At 43.1% G+C, this 17,359-nt stretch overlaps 1 pseudogene; it reads right to left on the bottom strand.

Annotated features, from left to right (window-relative positions):
* Positions 1–7,651: 7,651 nt before the first annotated feature.
* LOC139035093 (RNA-binding protein FUS pseudogene) lies at positions 7,652–8,584 on the bottom strand (annotated as a pseudogene).
* Between the last annotated feature and the right edge of the window lie 8,775 nt (positions 8,585–17,359).

Genomic DNA, 17,359 nt, shown 5'->3' with positions numbered 1-17,359 from the left:
GGTGAAACTTCCAAGAGGTGGGAGGAATTGGACTGGGGGAAAAAAAAAAAGACCCAGACAGGCATCCTAGCATCTCTAAATCCACTCCAGAGGAGCTGGCAGGAAGGGGCCAGGAGTCTTATAAGCAGCTGTTCTGACCCCCAAGGGACAGAAAACGTCCTCCCAGCTGGTGTGTGAAGCAGAACAAAGGCACAAAAGTTCCCCACTGGCTGACATTTTGGGGAGCTCACAGAATGGCGAGCTTCTCCTATCCAACCCCAGCACCAATGAGGAGCTGAAACATATTGTACCCATTAGAAAAGAAATGCAAATCCGAGAGTCAGGCATTTGTGTCCATGACAACAGGGGGAACGTATTTTGGCAAATCTGAGTTCATTTATATTCAAATAAATATTTCAGTCTATGACTCTGGCACTTTTTTGCATGAGATATTTCAGAACCATATTGAATGTTGCTCTCATGCTAAGAACTTGAGAATTAAAATGAGGGCCAATTTCAGAGTCTGTCAGGCTCCAAGATTTGGAGTTGGTTTTACCTCAAGGAATGAAAAGGAATGATAAACGAGGGGGGTGATTCAGCACATTTGTATATAAACTTTTTGAACAGGAAAGGCCGTTCCAGTATTGTCCCAGGCAGCCCCTTCTTCATAAAAATGGAACAACAGACCCAAGTGCAAATCCTTCTAGAACTCAGGGCTCCTGATTCTCCAGCCAGTGTTGTCTTCAGTCCACCCAACCAGTTGATGGAATAAGAAGAGCAGTTAGGCTAAGACGTCAATACATCATCAATTGTTTCTCTTTCAAGGTAGGTTGTTTTTCCTTAATTATAAAAGCAATCTATCCCTTTTGTGAAAAGTCTGTACATTACTAAAAACTCCAAGATATTATCTCTAGTAAACCCTGTAATTCCTCATAAAATCACCAGTCAGTTTTAACGTTCTGTTTCAGCCTTTGTTCTGTGTCTATATCTTTTACATAGTTGAAATGTTAGCTTGCCTACAATTTTGCTTCAGGAGCATTACTCTGAGTCATTAGAAACTTTCCATGTACAAAAAAAGTTAATGGATGAAGAACATTCCACCCCATAAATATACTGTAAATTTACTAAATCATTTATGTAATTCACTCTTGGGCATTTTAGGTAGTCTCCGATTTTTTTTTTTTTTTCCTTTACATAACACTGTGTTGGATACCTTTATGTTTAAATCCTTATTTACCCATCAGATTATTTCCTTGGACTAGATTTCTAGACATGGAATTTATAGATCTAAAGAGTATAAGCATTTTAAAGTCTCCTGGTGTATATTGTGTTCCAGAAAAGGTTGTATTGTTTGCTAATGGAATGTGAAATGCTAATCACACTATACTCTTACCCACAGTTTACCCACCACTGAGGTATCGTGGTTAAGGTCCAGTGATGGTAGGATGAGAAAGGTCCAGATGAATAATCTGCCACCATCACCAGAAGAGTAAGGAAAGGGATGTCTGTCTTTGCAATGGGAAAGTTTTCTTAATTAGATGCTGATTCTGCTGCTGGTAGAATCTCCCACATTCATACCTGTTGGTGACTTCTGACTCTGGGCTCTCAGAGATTCTTCCTTGTCCATTACCTTCTGTGGCCACATATGAAGTGGGTGTTGGAGAGTATTCACTCCTTTAAGCTTGTGCAGCTTTTGCAGCTGCTTTCTTCCTGTGCGGGATCAGGAACTCAGGAGTTGATTTAAGACTAAACAGTCAAATCTCTCTCAAGCTCATCTCTTTCTTTTAATACATTGACAAAGACAGGGAGTAAATCCAGCACCCTGTCACTTTGGCTCTCTCCAACTGTGTCCCCCAGGGCAACAGGCTCCATAGACATGTGGTCTGTCTTCCAGGTCATCATAGGTTACAGTTGCACCAAAGGTTTGGCCCTCTATAACATGGGTCTCCAAGATTCCCAGATGGCTCAGTGGTAAAGAGCCTACCTGCCAGTGTAGGAGATGCCAGTTCGATCACTGAGTTAGGAAGATTCTCTGGAGAAGGAAATGGCAACCCACTCCAATATTCTTGCCTGGGAAATCCCATGGACAGAGGAGCCTGGTGGGCTACAGTCCATGGAGTTGCAAAAGAGTAGGGGATGACTTAGCAACTAAACAAAAACAACCATGGGTCTCCATATTTTCCTTGCAATCTGTCACCTGATAAGCAATGAAATGCACATATTTCAGGTTTTTAAAACAGCCATGTCCTACTTCTGGTATCAAAGTCTGTATTAGTAAAAGTAATGCTTTGATGCTGGAGCATAAAAACCCTCAAAACCTTAGAAGATTAACAGCTATCAGCTTTTAAAAAATATAATAGTAATATTTTCAAAATTTTTCCTTGAAGTTCAGAAAGAAAGTCTTGATCCAACCCTAAGTGGGCTGCTCTCCTCCACTAATGACTTCATTTCCCAGGTTCTTTTTATCTGGTAGTTCTGTCATTTTCAGTCCTTGTCGTCTGAGGTCATCCCATTCATTGGTGTCAAGGTGGGAGAGGGAAAGAGCATGGGGAATTGAATGCTAGAAATTCTTGTGGCTGATCTGGATTCAGTTCAGTTCAGTTCAGTCCCTCAGTCATGTCTGACTCTTTATGACCCCATGGACTGCAGCATGCCAGGCTTCCCTGTCTATCACCAGCTCCCAGAGCTTGCTCAAACTCATGTCCATTGAGTCAGTGATGCCATCCAACCATCTCATCCTCTGTCATCCCCTTCTCCTCCCTCCTTCAATCATTCCCAGCACCAGGGTCTTTTCAAATGAGTCAGTTCTTCGCATAATGTGGCCAAAGGATTGGAGTTTCAGCTTCAGCATCCATCCTTCCAATGAATATTCAGGACTGATTTCCTCTAGGATGGACTGGTTTGATCTCCTTGCTGTCCAAAGGACTCTCAAGAGTCTTCTCCACCACCACAGTTCAAAAGTATCAATTCTTCAGCACTCAGCTTTCTTATAGTCCAACTCTCACATCCATATATGACTACTGGAAAAACCAAAGCTTTGACTAGACGGACCTTTGTTGGCAAAGTAATGTCTCTGCTTTTTAATATGCTGTCTAGGTTGGTCATAATTTCTCTTCCAAGGAGCAAGCGTCTTTTAATTTCATGGCTGCAGTCACCATCTGCAGTGATTTTGGAGCCCAAGAAAATAAAGTCTGTCACTGTTTCCATTGTTTCCCCATCTATTTGCCATGAAGTGATGGGAACAGATGCGATGATCTTAGTTTTCTGAATGTTGAGTTTTAAGCCAACTTTTTCACTCTCCTCTTTCACTTTCATCAAGAGGCTCTTTAGTTCTTCTTCACTTTCTGCCATAAGTGTGGTGTCATCTGCATATCTGAGGTTATTGATATTTCTCCCAGCAATTTTGATTCCAGCTTGTGCTTCTTCCAGCCTGGCATTTCTCATGATGTACTCTGCATATAAGTTAAATAAGCAGGGTGACCATACATAGCCTTGACCTGCTCCTTTCCTGATTTGGAACCAGTCTGTTGTTCCATGTCTAGTTCTAACTTGTCTCTTGACCTGCATACAGATTTCTCAGGAGGCAGGTCAGGTGGTCTGGTATTCCCATCTCTTTAAGAATTTTCCACAGTTTGGGGTGATCCACACAGTCAAAGGCTTTGGCATAGCCAATAAAGCAGAAGTTAGATGTTTTTCTGGAATTCTCTTGCTTTTTTGATGATCCAGCGGATGTTGGCAGTTTGACCTCTGATTCCTCTGCCTTTTCTAAAACCAGCTTGAACATCTGGAAGTCCATGATTCACGTACTGTTGAAGCCTGGCTTGGAGAATTTCTAGCATCACTTTGCTAGCGTGTGAGATGAGTGCAATTGTGCAGTAGTTTGAGCATTCTTTGGCATTGCCTTTCTTTGGAATTGGAATGAAAACTGACCTTTTCCAGTCCTGTGGCCACTGTTGAGCTTTCCAAATTTGCGGTCATATTGAGTGCAGCACTTTCACAGCATCATCTTTTAGGATTTGAAATGGCTCAACTGGAATTCCATCACCTCTGCTAGCTTTGTTCTTAGTAATGCTTCCTAAGGCCCACTTGACTATACATTCCAGATGTCTGGCTCTAGATAAGTGATCACACCATCATGATTTTCTGGGTCATGAAGATCTTTTTTGTATACTTCTGTGTATTATTGCCACCTCTTCTTAATATCTCTGCTTCTGTTAGGTCCATACCATTTCTGTCCTTTATTGTGCCCATCTTTGCATGAAATGTTCCTTTGGTATCTCTAATTTTCTTGAAGAGATCTCGTCTTTCCCATTCTACTGTTTTCTTCTATTTCTTTGCATTGATCACTGAGGAAGATTTTCTTATCTCTCCTTGCTATTCTTTGGAACTCTGCATTCAAATGGGTGTATCTTTCCTTTTCTCCTTTGCCTTTTGCTTCTCTTCTTTTCTCAGCTATTTTTAAGGCCTCCTCAGACAACCATTTTGCCTTTTTGCATTTTTTTCTCTTGGGGATGCTCTTGGGGATGGTCTGGATTGGTTTACATCAATTTCACAGACATTCTATTGACTAGAATTTAGTCACAGGGCCAAGCTAAACTGCAGAGGAAAATGAAACATGAGTTGTCTTTAAGCCAAGGAAGAAGACAAATGGCTTTAGGTGAATTCATAGTGGTGTTTTCCATACCTTTCAAGGTCCCACCTCACACCTGCACAGTTCATCTCATCCACCTCTCCCTAATCCTGGCCCTGTCAACAGAGTCCATCTTTAACTAACATGCTGATATCTTGTTCAACATAGATTTTTAAAATTAATTTTGACTTTTTAAAGTATTATTTGTCTTGATGACTGAGTTCGGGGCTTTTCTTAAATTTTGCATCAAAGTGGTTGTCTACTCAGCTCACCTAGATCCCAATCTTGCTCATGTTGTATAATCAGGAAGAAAAAAACTCACTAGGCACTAATTTTTTCCCCAGTTAGTGGGACTCATTTTCCACTTTTTTCTTTTCGAAAGAACAGCTCACCCATGAGGCCCCTCCACCATTTATTATCCCACATATCATTGTGGAAATAGCATTAGACATGGAGGCAAGTCCTAGCTCAATCACTGACCAGCTAGCCATGTGACCTTTCACAAGTTGCTTGACCTCTCTGTGTCTGCTTATTTATGTGTGCAACAGGAATCACAAGTCATGGGTCATGGGGTTCCTGGGCTAAATGAGAGAGCACATGAGAAAGACCTCCGGCCCAAGCTCATGGAGGCATTTAACAAATATATGCAAGATCTAAGTCAAGAATGTTTAATGAAAAGCCCAGTCTATGTTATATATGAAATACAAAATCAAATTTCTGTCCTTGTGGATTTTGTACCTTAATGAAGAGTCCAATGGAATCCTGTGTGCAAAGAACCTTGAGAAAGAATTAAACCATTTGCACATCCACAACCACAGAGAGGCCACGTTGTGGCCTCAGTGTCCTTGATATTTGTGGTTTTGAATAGACTGCTTGGTGGAGCAGGAGAGGGGAGCCTAGACTGCAGTGGGTGGTGACACAGCTTCGTTTTTAAGTACCGTGATCCCCCTAGCAACACCCATCAACCTGAGACTCCACCATGCCTTGTATCAGATACCTGCCAGAAGCTCTTCCCCAAAGGTTTCATAGTCCTTGCCACAAAACATTTTTAGCACATTTAAACCAGCATTTAGAGCATAGATTAAAGTGGTCCTGTGACATCATGCAGGGAATATATAGAAAACTTCCATGAGCGGAATATTTGATTTAGCTTCCTTGTCAACCACACATCTGTCTGGAGCAGCTGCAGGGCCAAGCACTATTCCTGGCACTGTGGGCAGAAGGAGAAGGAGGGGCATAGACTCTGCCCCTGAAAGGCTCACAGTCAAGGTGGGAAGGCAGGATAGACACGTGGAACGAAGGCACATCTTTGTTACGCAGAACTCTTTGGGCTGCAAGTGACTGATTCCCTATTCAAACTAGCTTAAGCAAGGAAGGAGTTGATTAGGATGGGGATGTCTCCAAGAACCTGAGGAAGCGCCAAAACCCAGGACTTGAGTGCAGCTGGACCTCTCTGCATCTCCCTCTCTTGCAAAACATTCTTTCATCTCCTTGTAGCCTGACTTTCTCCCCACACACAATGAAACACATGGTTGGGCTGCCAATAGCTTCAGGGCTTGAGATGTGGTGACCTCAGCTGTCCCCAGGGAAAGACGAATCTGACACCCCTGGTTCTGAATCCAAAATTCCTAGGGAAGGCGTTGATGACTTCTCTCGAGACAGATGCCACCCCTGAACAATCAGTTGTGTCCAAGGACAGAATTATAGTGCATCAACATGGCTCTTGTGATGGTTAAGTGGATGGAAGAGGGGCGGTTCCTGGGAAAGAGGGGCTGCAGAGATACCCGGCAAACCACACGATCCTCCAAAAATGTCTCCAAGAGAGGGACATTAACAGGAGGTCAGAGAAAGAAGCAAAAGACCTCAACCCCTTGGCTGTGGTAGTCAGGGATGGATGGCTTCTTGGAGGGAGAGGACCCAGCTGAAGCAACATTACACGGATTGCACATCGAGATACATTATATGAAAGAAGACGAAATACACTTGCCCTTTCCTCCCTTCTCCTACAGAGGGTGAGTGTGAAGGAGAAAGGTGATGAAGCCCTCAGAAGTCAGCCCAAATATTTTCCAGATACATGGTAGCTTTTACCCACATGATCTCAATTAATCCCCACAAAAAGCCTGTGAGGGAAAAATGAGTGCCCCATTTTACAGATGAGGAAGCTGAAGGTAGCCAAGAATAAGTAACTTGCCCCAGATCACACACTCTTAAGTGGAAGCGCCAGACTTTGAGGCAGGTAAGTGTGGGACCACCGGGCTTGGCTTGGTGCCCCTGCCTTGCTGCGTGCTCCTAATGCTTCCTGGAAGAATAGGTGCTTCAAAAAAAGAAAAAAAAGCAAAACACCTCTTCACTTTCTCTGGAACACTTTTAAGATGGTATGTTAGTCCAGGTCCTCTGAGATTAGATGTACAAAAATTTCCTAGGGAAATAAACTGTGAAAGAAAGTGGGAAATGTGCCAGGAGAAGCAAGGATATAGATCTCACCCTAAGTAAAGGAGAGAGGAAGGAAGCAGGGAATAGAGGGAGGGAGGAAGGAAGTTTTGGTGGAAACATCCAGGACTACAGTGAGATTTCAAGCCAAGTGCAGCTGTCAAAGAGTTCTCGAGCCAAAGTTATCCATAAGTGGAGACTTCCTTGGTGGTCCAGTGGTTAAAACTCAGTCTTCCAATGCAGGGAATGTGGATTTGATCCCTGGTCAGGGGATCAAGATCCCACAGGCCTCAGGGCAACTAAGCCCAGGAGCCACCACGAAGACCAACACAGCCAAAATAAATTTATAAATAAAATGCTGAACTGTTAAGAAAAAAAAACAAATTTACCCATCAGAAGGGTCCCATGTCTCCTAGAAACAAGACTGCCTTGGCATCCCCGCCATGTTCTGTCATCAGCTGGGGACAGCCGATAGGAGGCATGGCCTCCGGCAAATACATAAAGGATTTCAGAGCTCAGCAAAGGGGCTTCTGATCAGTGACATCCCCAGCTTCCAGAAATCTGAGCAGTGAACTCTCACAGCCTTCACAGAAAGGCTGCCTCAAACTAACATTCATTTTTTTTTTTTTTTAACTAAAATGATGGTTTTTAATGGGAACCAGAGGTATGGTTACAGTTACATAGTCCGACACAAAAAACCCGTGGGTGATCAGGAGGTGGAAGGTTACAAAATAATGAGGGTAGTAACACTGGGTACAGGAAGAAAGCTGCTCCAAGGCCTCAGGAGCCAGGCTAGTACGGCCTCTCCCTGCGATCCTGTTTGTGCTCACCCCTGGAGTCCATCTTGCCAGGGCCGAAACCACCTCTGTCCCCACCACCCCGGCCCCCTCGGAAGCCCCCACGGTCCCCTCCTCGGCCTCAGTAGCCGCCCCGATCATAGCCTCCTCTGCCACCACGCCGATCATCTCCGTAGTTTCCCCCCATGTGAGAACCTCCTGGTCCACCTCCTGGGCCATCTGGTTTAGGGGCCTTACACTGGTTACACTCGTTCCTCCAAGAGAAATTCATGTTCTCACAGGTAGGATTAGGACACTTCCAATCCCCTGCTCGCTGCTGTCCTCCGCCCCCGCCACCACCACTGGGGAATCCTCCTCGGCCGCCGCCGCCGCTGCCACCACCTCCATAGCCTCCACGGCCCATGGGTCCTCCTCGCCCTCGGCCTCCACGACCATTGCCACCACCCCGATTGAAGTCTGCTCGCCGAGTAGCAAATGAGACCTTGATAGGATTCCCAGAGAATTCTTTACCATCAAACCAGTCAATAGCTGCTTTGGCGGAAGGTGGGTCATCAAATGATACCGTGGCCTCTCCCTTCAGTTTGCCTGTTTCCCTGTCTGTGTACAGATTAATCATGGGCTGTCCTGTTTTCTTATTTGTCTTAATGATACCAATCTGCTTGAAGTAATCAGCTACAGACTCAATTGTAACATTCTCGCCCAGCCCTTGCACGAAGATGGTGTTGTTGTCTGAATTATCCTGTAACATTCATTTTTAATCATTGTCTAGAAGATACAAATGTCTTATTCCCATTGTAGGGGATCAATAAATGATTTAAAAAGTAAACGACCAACTCTTCAGTCCCTTTTTTCTTCCACAATTGGTGACTGTCATCCTGTTTTCCCATTTAGCCTTGGACAGTTCAGTTCTTTTCTAGCCTTTGCCTTCCTGATTGTGTTCCTACCAAATAATGCTACTTCTTTTTTCTATTTTTCTTGGAGGCTGGAGCCCTCTGATATTTGTTTCCTTTCCAGGTCTAGGTATGATTGTATATTTGATCCCAGAATGATAAAAACCACAAATGGTAAGACTTTAGACTTTACAATTTATTCCCTGTAGTGGGCATCCAAAGCACCCTGCTCCTCCTTCACCATAACAATCCTTGTGATAACTTCTTAAGTATAGCTCACATAGTAAGCTGCAAACTCCATCAAGGTAGGAGCTATGACTAACATAGTGTATCTCCAGATCCTTACTGTGGTTCTTGTCTCAATAAATAATTCTTGAACTAATAAATCCCCCAATATAGTCTAAACCTATCTGATGACTGACTGATTGGTTTTTTTTTTTTACCCAATGGACAATCTAATGATATTTCAACATTTCCAGATGATCAATTTCACTTAATAATGTGCTTGATTGCAGTTGATCCCCATTGCAAGCAATCTTAACTCTGTCTACTTTCTGGGTGATGACTCCAGGATCACCTGAGATGGTGTGATTTCTGCCATTCTTTATTCTACCACTGCCATCATCAACCCCCAACCATAACCACGACAAGGTTGCCTTTAGACTGAATAGAGGAAGCATCTTCTTCTACATCATAGAGAGCCTTTAGAGGTTTGTGCGTGGCCGGCTTCTGAAATGTGGCATCATCTGATTTGAGATTCAGCAAGCTACACCCAAAATCAAAGAGGCTACACCAGCTGATTAAATGTTAGTTTAGTAAAAGAATAGGGGTCAGTGTGGTGTGGTTTAAAGAGCCTGAACTTGGAATCAGAATTCAAGATCCATGACTTACCATTCTCTAATCATGGATGACCACATATATTCATTCTATCTTTTACCTCATTTGTAGAGGGTGGTGATGACACAACTCAAGATTAATAAAACATAAATGTGAAGAGAGAAAAAGAAGATACCAAAAACATGAGCCATAAAAGAAAAATTAATACACTGGACTTCATAAAAATTTAAAACTTTTGCTCTGTGTAAGACACTCATAAGAGAATTAAGAGGCAAGCTACAGAGTGGAAAGAAATATTTTCAAACCACATATCTGACATGAAATTTATATTTGAAATATACAAAAAATTCTCAAAATGTAAGAAACTGGCAAAGGAACTTGACTAGACACTTAACCAAAAAGGATATAATGGGGTCAAATTAGTATATGAGAAGATGTCTAACATCACTAGTCATCAGGGAAATACTAATTAAAACCACAGTGGATACCACTTCTCAACCTGTAGAATGGCAAAAAAAAAAAAAATGTTGACAATACCAAGTGCTGGTGAGGATTAGAAGCAACTAGAACTATCATAAATTGCTGCTGAGAATGCAAAATGGTACAGCCACTCTGGAAAAAGTTTGGCAGTTTCTTATAAAGATAAGCATACATTTGCCATATAGACCTCAGCAATCCTACACCTAAGTTTGGATGTCTAGCCTAGAGAAGTGAAAATGTATGTTTACACAAAAACCTGTACATCAATGTTTAGCAGCTGTTACGGACTGAACATTTGTGTCCCCTGCCTCAAATATTTCATGTTGAAATTAAATCCCCAATGTGATGGTATTTGGAGATGGGAATCTTGAGGGGGAAATTAGGTCATGAGGGTTGATCCTCATGAATGAGATTAGTCCTCTTATACAAGGAACCGCAGAAAGCTCTCTCACCTTCTCTGATGATACAATGAGAGGTTGGAGGTCTGCAGCTTAAAAGAGAGCACTCATTGAAACCCAACCATGCTGGAGCCCTCATCTTGGATTTCCAGCCTCCTAAACTGTGAGAAATAAATTTCTGTTGTTTGTGAATCCCCCAGTCTATGACAGTTTAGACAGCAGTTTTATCTATGATAGCCTAAATCTTGAAACAGTTTAAATCCCCTTCAGTGACTGAATGGAAAGAAAAACTGTGATATATCCATACATAGAAAACTATTCACAATAAAAAGGAACAAACTATCGATAAACACAACTTAGATGAATCTTATAGACATTATATTGAGTGAAAGAAGTCAATCACAAAAGCTTGCATACTGTATGACTCCATTTATTTGATGTGCTTAAAAAATCGATGGTGGGACTGGAAAATGGATGAGTGTTGCCAGAAATTATGGGTGGGGGAAGGTGTGATGACGAAGGGAAAGTCCGAGAAAATATTTGGGGGTGACAGAACTGCTCTGAAATCTGTAATGATGGGTACATGAATCTATTCCATGTGTTAAAGTCCTTGAAACTGAACATTATAAGAAAAAGAAAGTTAATTTTATTTTATTTTAAATTATATCGGTGGCTTATATTTCTATTGGACAGTGCTTGTCTAGTCTCTCAATAGAATGTTATATGTTTGCCTTAAGCCAGAGCAGAAATTGTCATCCTGATACCCTCCTCTCCCAATGTCTTTGCACTTCCCACAATGGTGATGTAATTTCATATGTAGCTGTCTCTCTCCACCCCAGACCACAAGTACCATGTGGGCAAAAATGTGAGCTTCATGCCCAGTTCCTAGAACAGAGTAGAAGCTCAGTTATATTTGTTGAATCCATCCATCCATCAATCAGTCAGCAGGCTGCATGCTTGAATTTTTGGAGAATTAAGATAAAATGTTAAATGTGGTTGTACATTCTGCTTTATTTAAAATGAGTAGCTAACAAGGACCTACTGTATAACACAGGGAACTCTGCTCAGTGTTATGTGGCAGCCAGGATGGGAGGGAAGTCTGGGGGAAAACAAATACATGTATATGTTTGGCTGAGTCCCTTTGCTGTCCACTTGAAACTACAACATTGTTCATCAGCTATACTCCAATATAAAATAAAAAGTTTAAAAAAAAACATCAAATGGGGTGCTTTTTGAACCCCTCCCATCCTCTGATTATCACAGGGTCCCAGGGTTTGGCCCATGGTCTTTGAGAGCTGAGGCTGGGGCAATAGTAGGCCCGATCAGCTTTCAGCTGACAGTCACAGAAAAAAGGAATTGATGCCCAAGTCCTAGACAAGGACAGCCGGGAAGCTCACCAAGGAGGTGGGAGGTGGGTAATAATAGGCTCTAGATTCATGGGTGAGCCTCAGAGAGGAGACAAGACAGTTCTGTAGATCTGAAAGCAAAACCTTCAGACAGGGAAGGAGTCCTGCAGTCCACAGTATCAGCTCACATTCCTAACACTGTGGTTTATTATTCTTTAGAAGGTTGATATTCCCAAAGTAAGTGGGGGAAATATGATGCGTGCTGTCACAGATATAAAGTGGCCATGTTTTCAGCGTGGCGCACTTTCCAAGGCAAATGAAAATTGTTATGAAAACAATTTATACCGAGCAGACATGCATGATTGCCCATGATGACCTTTTGCCAGAGAAAATGGGTCTGATAAAGAAAAAATGTGAGCTCATTAGGACAAATTAGAAAAAGCAAATGATTACTCTTAAATTATGGAAACTCCAAGACTGAGAATCTCGCTGTCCTTTTAAGACATAAAAACAATAAAACACAAAAAGAAATTGTTTATTCAGAGAAAAGCATTGCAATTTGTGTGAGGAGATGTAGTTTTGTTTCTTGGGCGGTTTGAAAATGAAGGTTTTCTGTAAACTAAATGAAATTTAATTGACTTATTAACTCTGCAATGAATTCTCCTTCCATAAATCTAGCAACAACTAAAAATAGAAGAGAAAAAAAGCATTGAGAATGAACAAAATGACCCTTAACTTTGTATAAATGCTATCCAAGGGATATTTCCATCAGTGCAACATGTCAGAATTGGGGGCACAAAATGGGTGCTTCCAGTAGAAGAATGTAGATACCTAGAATTGCAAAAGAAAGGTGGGAGAGCAGTGGGAGTGAAGACCTCACTCAGGGAAGTTTGAACATCCTGCCACTTCCCTGATAATCACCCACAGGCATATCACCCTTCGCTGTTTATAAAGAGCCTTCACATACATTACCTCATCAAACGCATGCAGCAATTCTTCTCATTCATATGCCCATTTCACAACTGAAGAAACTGAGATTGGACAAAATGAAATGATTTATCAGCTAGTAAAAGCCACAGGCAGTATGAGAATCTAAGACTCTCCATGCTCTCTCCTAAGCGATCCCCTACTCTCACTCTACTTTAGGTACCTTTGATGCATCTGAACCAGAATTTACTGATTCACATATTGCTCTGTAGGGAAAGTCAGGAAAGGAAGGAGCAGGGAAGAAGCCTTTTCCATACAAATCCAAGCAGGTCTCCAGAATAGTACTCAGAGAAGAAATATGTATCAGAAAAAATAACCTAATTCCGTAATCAGATGCCCCTCAAATCTCAGTGTTTAAGCACAAGAAAGGTTTATTTCCAGTCAGTGAGTGGGACTCTGCTCCAAGCCGTCATTGAGAGACTTGAGCTCCTTCCATTTGGTTGCTCCATCACCTCTTAGGGACTAAGCATCTTCCACTGGATCACTGCAAAAGCCAGAAAAGCAGACAGAAGGAGCATGTACAGTGTCTCAGGAGGGGTCGAGCCTGGAGGCAGCCTTATCACTTCCATCCCTGCTCCATGACCAAAATGAGTCGCATGACCCCACCTCCACGCCAGAGGAATATAAGCCGTGGAGGGAGGGGAAAACGCAGATATTGATATAGCATTAGCAGTCTCTGCCACAAATTTTTAAGTGTCTCTTTGTAAAATATTTATCCTGGTGCCCATGAAAGACCCTCTCTGTGAGCCCACAGGCAGACCCTCACATCTCTGGGTGATTTCCCAAGTGGGACCACCTGACTACACAAGGTTAGACACAGGACTTTTTTTTTTTTTAGGTTGAAGGAAGTGGACCTTTCAGGGTTATACAGCAAAATCTCTATATATATTTTCTTCCAACATAGCTGAGTGAAAGGGCAAACAGAAATTTGAAAGCGATGATTGCTTCCTTTGTAGGGGAGAAGGATACCCACTGAGTTGGGAACATATATGAATTCTGATTTGCAATCATTTCCACTATTTATGAGGTCACTGGACTTACTCCTGCTGAGTCCAATTTACAAAGAGCTTTGGTTGGATCAGGGAAAGGAATATTAGAATCCCGTTGACTTGGTGATGGCCAGAGGACGATGGATACCAAATGCAAAGAATGTATCAATGAACCGCAAGGGAGCAGACACCTCCACATCAGCTCCAACATCACAACCTGCTTCATCCAGGTTGGTGGGAAGACAGATCTCTCCAGGGAAACTATCAGGGTTGGGTGCACCAACTTTGCAATTTGACTACACACCCCAAAAACAGATGGAGAGTATTCTAAATTTAAAAAAAAAAAAAAAAACTTGCATGAAAAGATTCAGGAGATAACTGAAAGAGCTTTTCTTAACACCGTCATCACATCTCACTCCCAGGGGAAGCTATCATGTGTCACCTGAGCACTGGTCTTTCTGGTCCTGACCTCTCTCTGGTGCTGTACTGCCAAATCCCCAGTGGTCTGCTACAGTCTGCTAAAGTCCCTACATGCGTGTGTGCTAAGTAGCTTCAGTCATGTCTGACTCTTTCAGACCCTATGGACTGTAGCCCACCAGGCTCCTCTACCCATGGAATTCTCCAGTCAATAAAACTGGGTTGGGAAGCCATTCCTTTCTCCAGGGGATCTTCCTGACCCAGGGCTCAAACTTGCATCCCCTGCCTTGGCAGGTGGGTTCTTTACCACTAGCGCCACCTGGGAATCCCCAAATGTCTCACGGGCATGTCTGTTTCAGCACGTTCAAACCTGAACTCATCTCTCCATCCCAGCCCAGTCCCCATGCCTGCTCCTTCGCCGCCATCACCATCTAGGTAAACAGTGCCTCCCCGTACAGTCAGCCAAAGCACTGACCCAAGAGTGAAGGATGCCTCCCCCTTTCACCGATGGCTCCACTCAGTCCTCAAGTTCAGCCAGTTGTACCCTCCAGATGACTCTCAAATTATTCTCTCATTGATCCTGGAATAAAGCAACTGCCTCTTCTCTGAATTTTCTGACAGTGAATTGCCACTCCGCCCCACCCACCCCACTGCCACCAGAAAAACTCAGCCCACTGCAACACTCGCTTGCTTAAACCCTTCCAGGGAATTCCTTCATTTGCTTGTAAGGCTCCTTCTCTGTTTCTCCCCAGAGGTCCTCTCTGGTGTGATCTCTGCCCATAGCCCATTCAACCACGCTTTTACGACACTAGGTGACTTGCAGTTCTCCTGACTTTCCCCCTGACTCTGATACTTGCAATCATCTCTTCTTCACATGTTGCCCATCTTCCACCCATTCTCTATGGAGGTGCCTTTAACACAATGATCAACTCATTTGAAAGCCTAATTAGAATCCCAGTCTAATGTACTTGCTGATCTTTTGGAGTCTGATCACTCCTGTTCTTACCTCTGTGGTGGCACTTGGGATGCTGTGAGATCATTAACAACCTTCTTCCTTCCCACTTTGCTCCCCCCACCCCACCTGTGGGATCCTTGAAGTGGAAACACTGTTCCTTGAGCTCTCTGACAGTCAGTGCAAGGTCTAGGGAAGAATAGAGGCTTAGTACATGGCCGATTGCTGAATGATCATGTGAATTAGAAAATAAGTTATGTAGAAAGTGTTAAACCCTATTCAGATGTATTCATCCCCCAAGAGGGTGGAGAAAGGATGGTAACAGGCTGAGCTTGGGCGAGGACAGCTCAGACGAATCAAACAATCTGGACGGTTCAGTCACCACGTGCCCAAGAGATGTGTATTGTTATCAGAGAAATAAAACATATTCGCTCATCCCCAAAAACCAAACACTCAGTCACGCTGCAAGTACATGCTTTGAAAAAGATTCTGTAAAAATACAAAGCAGATGTTGTCACTGATACCGTAGTCAAACAGAGTAAACCCAGAGGCGAAAACAAAACCCTTTGTGAAAACTTCTGTTCTTGTTGAGATTGCCTAGTGCCAAGGATCAGACGCTCACGCAAACCAGCGTGAATCAAAAGGTGGCTTGAGGGTTTTTGTTTGTTTATTGTTATTGTTTCTAATGGTCCCAAAATAAGGTCGTGCAGAGATGAGAAGCACAGCTCCAGACGGAGACCCCATGGATCCAAAGCCAGTTCTGTCACTTTCTAGCTGAAAGACTGAGTTGGGAGGTCCCTTCTCTGAGCCTTTCCAGCACCTTCAAATAGGGTGGGATAGGAATAGAATTGAGCATAAGGTTGTCAGGGAGGTGACCTGAGATCACAGACGTAAAGGCTGAGCACAGTCAAGGCTTAATGGAGGTGATGTGAGATCGTGAGTAAAAAGGTTTATTTGCCAACACAAACAAATGTCTGTTCGCCAATAAATGTTCTAGTGTTTATCCAGGAGAATGTTCCAGAACACTCCTGGAGGAAGGAAGGCAAGTGAGGACATATCAGCAGCTACTATCTCTACCTCTGCCTCTCAGCTGATCTGCCCCATTTACCTCCCTCCTCAGACTGAGTTCCTCCACTGACAGTGTCTGTGCCCTGTCCTCAGCCTCGTTGGGTCTCTGGCCTGTCCTGGCCCTGACCTTCCCAGGGTTCCTAGCGAAGCAGCCCCAGGCAGTCAGCCTCCTTGAGCATCAAACATTCCTGGGAGAAAGACAATGTTTGGAACACAGGAGATCAGGTGTACAAACCTGGACCAGCTTTGTCGTGGTGGGGAAGGGCAGGGAGGAGGGCGGGAGAAAGAGAAGAGAAAGAACAGGGCTACCGCTCATTTTCATGGGTTTTAGGAATCCAAGCTCCATCACTTAGGAACTGTGTAAGCTGGACACACAACTTAATCTCTTTGAGTCTCCATTACTATTTTGTTAAGTGAAGATAATCCTTTATTTTTTCACATTTGAGCATCTTAAAATTGGGATGTACCCTACAATTGATGTTTGTATTTAATGTGTGTCCCTGACCTCACCTCAAAAAATTAATGAATGAATGGTGTGCCTTAGAATCAAGGAATTACAAACCAAGACCTGTCACATAAGATTGTACTGCAGATTGCATGAGCCAGTGTGAGTTAAGGGTTTGACAAAGTACCTAACATATGGGGAGATGTCCAAAAAGGGCCACCATGTTATCACAATCAGGACACTGAGACTGAGTGGGAGCCTGAGCAGAAGAGGCTACTTTTGGAAGGGTAGATTTCTGGGAAAGGCATGACTGGCATGTCAGACAGTTTCAACCAGATAGAAAGCTAGCAGCTTGAGAATTTGCTGAGAAATAACCACATGTTCAAGTGTAGTTTTATTTGAAACAGGGTTTGCTAAAAACAGAGGGGCTGGGTGGTGCAGTGTATGGAACCTGGTATAAGAGTAGGAGAACTGAGTTCCAGTCCCTTCTCTACCACTGCCTCATTGTATGACCTTGTGTTAGAGCCTTGGTTGGATTCTCCCAGAAGCAGATTGAGGGAAAGGGGTCCTAATTCAAGTGATTTGTTTGGAACATAAAAGAAACACTGATGGGGCATAGGGATATGAAACAGGGATGGGAAGGCAAATAGTAAAGTGTGCATTGCTGTTGTTTATTCATTAAGTCATGACCGACTCTTTAGTGACCCCATGGAC

Source organism: Odocoileus virginianus, chromosome 5, assembly GCF_023699985.2.
Source record: "Odocoileus virginianus isolate 20LAN1187 ecotype Illinois chromosome 5, Ovbor_1.2, whole genome shotgun sequence".
NCBI lineage: Eukaryota > Metazoa > Chordata > Mammalia > Artiodactyla > Cervidae > Odocoileus > Odocoileus virginianus.
This window is presented reverse-complemented; position numbering and strand designations above follow the sequence as displayed.